This window comes from Lactuca saligna, chromosome 5 (genome assembly GCF_052625555.1).
Source record: "Lactuca saligna cultivar CGN05327 chromosome 5, ASM5262555v1, whole genome shotgun sequence".
In the NCBI taxonomy this organism is placed as follows: Eukaryota; Viridiplantae; Streptophyta; class Magnoliopsida; order Asterales; family Asteraceae; genus Lactuca; species Lactuca saligna.
The window spans coordinates 286,856,758-286,861,420 of record NC_136421.1 but is presented as its reverse complement, the minus strand read 5'-3'; the positions used below and the strand labels follow the sequence as shown (position 1 = coordinate 286,861,420).

The following is a 4,663-nucleotide window of genomic DNA, read 5'->3' as shown; positions in this document are numbered from 1 at the left end:
TGTGTGTGTGTGTGTGTGTTTAATTCGGATTAGCATTGGCTCCAACTTTAACAATGCTTCCTAGGTTTGATCTTAAATTTTCATTGAGATTGTCACATATTCGAGCATAGTGATCAATCAATTTCCATCGGTTAGTATAAATTTTAATGTCATTTCCCTTTGATGTTGACCTCTACTACGCTTTAAAAAGAATTATATAAAATTTAGCTTTCATTTGCTTAACTTTTGTTTGGGATTTGTGAATCAGGTCATTGAAATAATGGTTAGCAATCCAACTAGGAGTTATCAATGACCTAAGGTTGTAATTTTGTGCACAAATTTTTTTACTTTTAAAGGATTCACTTGCCAAGTTAGTTCATTTCCCATTCAAGATGCATAACATTGAAATAGACACTTATTATCATCACTCTTTTTCCATAGCGTACTAATATCCTACAATGATTACACCTGAAAAACCTCAATTGGTATCCATTAGCCACCACATAATTTGTTAAACAAAACTTGAACTATTCTGTACTTTTTTTCCCCAAGTATGATTCCAATTTACTCCAAGATATCATAAGGTTATGTACAAGGAATTGAACCCTAATTTCTTGATCTTCATCCTTTGTTTTGTCAAACTCTTCATCAGAAGGGCTTAATCATCATTATTAGATGATATTTCAGGCACTTTCATATATTATTATACCAATTCATCTAAAAAAGGATCACATATTATATTCTCCATTAAAGAAGCAACATACTCAGTGGCAGAACATAGAAGGGGCTTAGGGGGCCATGGCCCCCAACTTTTTTAACTAGTTAGTATCCATTGTTATATAACCAGTGATTCTAATTATCTAAAAATTAAAAGTAATCGGCCCCTCAAAGGTTTGTACCTACTCTCTACAAGTAATTATATTATCTAATTGTAGAAAGAGTATGACTATCATTGTAAACTTTAGCAAAGTGAAAATTGATTTAAATGATAATCTTATCAAATAAAACCTATTTAACTAGGAATAAAGAATCTTATCAAATCGAAAACTAAATTAACATTGAAAATTAAAGGGGACTCTACAAAATACCAAAAAAAAAAACAATTATCAACTCAAATCTTCAAAACAATATAAAACCCTAAAATGTTATCATCACCACTGTGTGCGACTCATTTTTAATCTGACTAAAAATAGAAGATTACGGCAAGATATTCGCGGATTTGAAAGCAGAAATCTTCCACCATGCAACTTACCGGTCTTGGTGCTCTTTCCTCGCCTTGTCTCCTTTCCATCAGCTTCTTGCTCTCTCCGTCATTGACTCGTCGGAGCGAATTATCGGTAAGACTTATGCCTTTGTTGTTCGTGCTCTCCTCTTTATTGGAATCAAGGTACACACTCACATCCTTTGTATATCTTTTTTCTTCGTCACTCACGGTCTCAAACCCATTTGGTAATCTTATTTGTATACTATATGCATATCTTCATAATAATGATGATAAGTCTCGGTAAAACATAGAAACAAGTAATGTAGCTGTGTATGGGTAGGGTTATAGTCTCTATGTTGAAGTACAATTAAAAATAATTTTTTGTGATTACGATATATTACTAATTAAAATACTTTATAAAATATTCATACTTAGTGATTATTGAATTTAAGTTAATAGACCAAGTTTTCTACACTAGCTTTATATTTCTGTTGAAGTTTAAAAAATAGATCATATTTTAAGGATCTAATCGCTTACTAGATAGAATATTTTGAAGTTATAAAATTAGGAAAATGACACACACGCCCTATAAAGTTTCTAGGGTTGATCTTTTTAATCCCTAAACAATTTTTGTGTCCCTAAACATCCTTCTTTGACACATTGTGAAAGTCAACTTTTCTATGGATTACTTGGACTTTGTGAAAGTCAACTTTTCCCTCCCTCCCACTGAATTGTAATCGACTCTAGCACCCACCATCGTGTTTTCTTGGGCTGCCAACACAACCCACACCCACCCATTATCAATGTTCTCTCTTTTAAGGTCCATAAACCAAATATAACTCTATTAGGTTTCCAGATTTCGTTATCTCGTTTTGCTGAATGATTCGTATAATTTACCAGAAGAGAGAAGACAAGAGCTGGTAAATCGGTAAAAGAGAAAAAGAAATTACAGGTTTATAGCAAATGATCAAAGAGTATAAATCAACACACCAACACAAAAAGTGTTCATGATTTGCATACTCATGTTATGTCTTTGACTAATGAGTCAACTAATAGATTAATAAATACATTAAAATCGATAACTTTGTGTTGGAAGCCATGAAGACCAAAAATCTAGAAAACACCCCCTACCACGGGTTACCTATAAACCTTTACCAAACTTGGTATTTAGTGTGAAGAAATGTGTGATGATTGTTAATCTGCAATAAATCTTAATTGCGCACGCAATTTCCCAATTAATGACAAAAAAACACTTCTAGAAAGCACCATCACAACTAAAAGTTAAGTTAGTTTTCAGATCACGAACAATACTACCACAGTCATAAACATGCATCTTGGATGGCTCTTCATATTTCCCCCAAATAAGTTAAAATAAAGAGAAATTTGATGCGTAATCGTAGTGGTAGAAGTGATAGTAATTGCGGTACTTCACATTTGAGATCTACTGGATCTCTCATAACTCAGATTCGTTTATCTCTTAGACCAATCAACGCCACCAAAAACTTAAACCAAATTAGGGAATCAGCAATCAGCGAAAGAAGAGACGATTAGGAGATAAGTGAGTGGGCAATTCCTTAACTTGAGGTTTCCAGGGACGACGACGACACAATCCTTACACACTTGAAGCTTTTCATCTCCGATTAGAGGCCTTATGTGTACTGCTACTTTGACACAACAATCCTCCATAGTCGTGGGTGAAGTCGCTGTTTCCATCACATTAAAGCAACAGTGGAAGTAGATTTCTACAAACAGCTACAGATTGAGAGAATGAGAAAGTAATTTCACAGCAATGGTATTCACCAAATCAGTTGTTCAGCTTACAAATATGAGATGAGAGAGAGAGAAAGAGAGATGGTGGGCCCCAAGTTTTGTCTATATGTCCCTTAAACCGGCTAAAACAAGTTAAGAGGACTAAAAAGATAAGTTACCCACAACTTGGTTCCCTCATAAAGCCACGAAAAAACTTAAATGACTAAAATGGTCAACCCTAGAAACTTTATAAGGCGTAAGTGTCATTTTCCCTATAAAATTTTATTGTTTATTTGTTTGTTACTATATTTTATATCTCTAGTAAAATACTTAGATTTCAAAAGATCTATTATTAATAAAATGCTTGTAAAAATGTACTCTATATAAATATGAAAATAATAATAAGTGTAGGTTAATTTTGTCTATATAATTTTATTTATAAGTTCAAGTTTCGTCCCCCTCGGTTCATATGGTTGTGTTCCGCCCCTGAACATACTCATCTTCATAGGGATCTAAAGACAACTTATAAACTATCAAAACCAACACATCAGAAGTTTCGCTGGACTTATCATTTGTTCCATTCAAACCATTCATATCAACTTCAACTTCAACATATAATGTTGAAGGCATTGGTGTCAATTAAAGCTTCGTTAAAGAATTAATACAAACAACAAAATAAGACCTGCTAACTATATTATAAAAGACAACGAACCTATATTTCAAGTTGATTTCCTATTGATGAAGTATGTTTGATTTTACTTCCTAATTCCGCAAACCTTTGCCCTTCTTGACATTAGAAAATCTTTTTTATAGGCGTGATCTCTTGTAGGTTAAAGAACGGGGTTGAAGCTTGAAGGTAAGGGGTATGTCACGTCGGTTTATGAGAACGGTTTAACCTAGGGTTTCCTGATAAAATAGATAATTTAGGAGGTTTCACAAAAAAATAATAGTTAAATGTACTATTAAAAAGTTTTTTAAAACATTAACATATAATATATAGGGTTTTCTTATAATTTTTTCCCCTTTTCCTATATCAACATTTCAAGTGGCTCAATAAATAATAATTAGTTAAAACAACGTTATTGGAGAATAATAATGTTTTATCACAAAAAATAAATATATATCAAAGGTTTTTCAATAATAATAATAATAAGGGCTTTCTTGGAATTGAAACTACTTGATTTAAGTTGAAAATGGCTGGTGCACAAAATAACGAATCGGGTTGAACTTTGAAGCGTATCAACTATCAAACGGAGAATTTGGATTCCAAAGAATCGGCCCAAATAAATCGTATCTTTAATCAAAGTGCGCAAGACAAAGTGCATATTAGCTGGTTTGCCCGAGAGGTTAAGGGGGAAGACTTAAGATCTTCTGCACATAAGTGCGCATGGGTTCGAACCCCATAGCCAGCACAAAAATTTTTGATTAATTATATTATTTTTTAATATTATCTCAAAACCCTAGGATTTTCTAATCTTAAATTCCAAATTTGTGTCGTTGTACATTTACAAAAAATTTTGATTAATTATATTATTTTTAATATTATCTCAAAACCCTAGGATTTTCAGGAATTTGGTAAATCTTAAATTCCAAATTTGTGTCGTTTGTACATTTTTAGAGTTGATGACCAAAATAGTGTTATTGAAAAAAATATTTATCAATTTAGTATAGTTACAAAAATATTTACTAAACTAGTGTTTTTCTTGTTTTTCTTATATATTTTAATTTTTC

General features: G+C 32.2%; 1 non-coding gene across 1 annotated transcript; it reads left to right on the top strand.

The window, feature by feature from the left end:
• The first annotated feature begins 4,261 nt into the window (after window positions 1-4,261).
• TRNAL-UAA (transfer RNA leucine (anticodon UAA)) lies at window positions 4,262-4,344 on the top strand. Its single transcript has one exon. It is a non-coding gene; the product is annotated as a tRNA-Leu (tRNA).
• The last annotated feature ends 319 nt before the right edge of the window (window positions 4,345-4,663 follow it).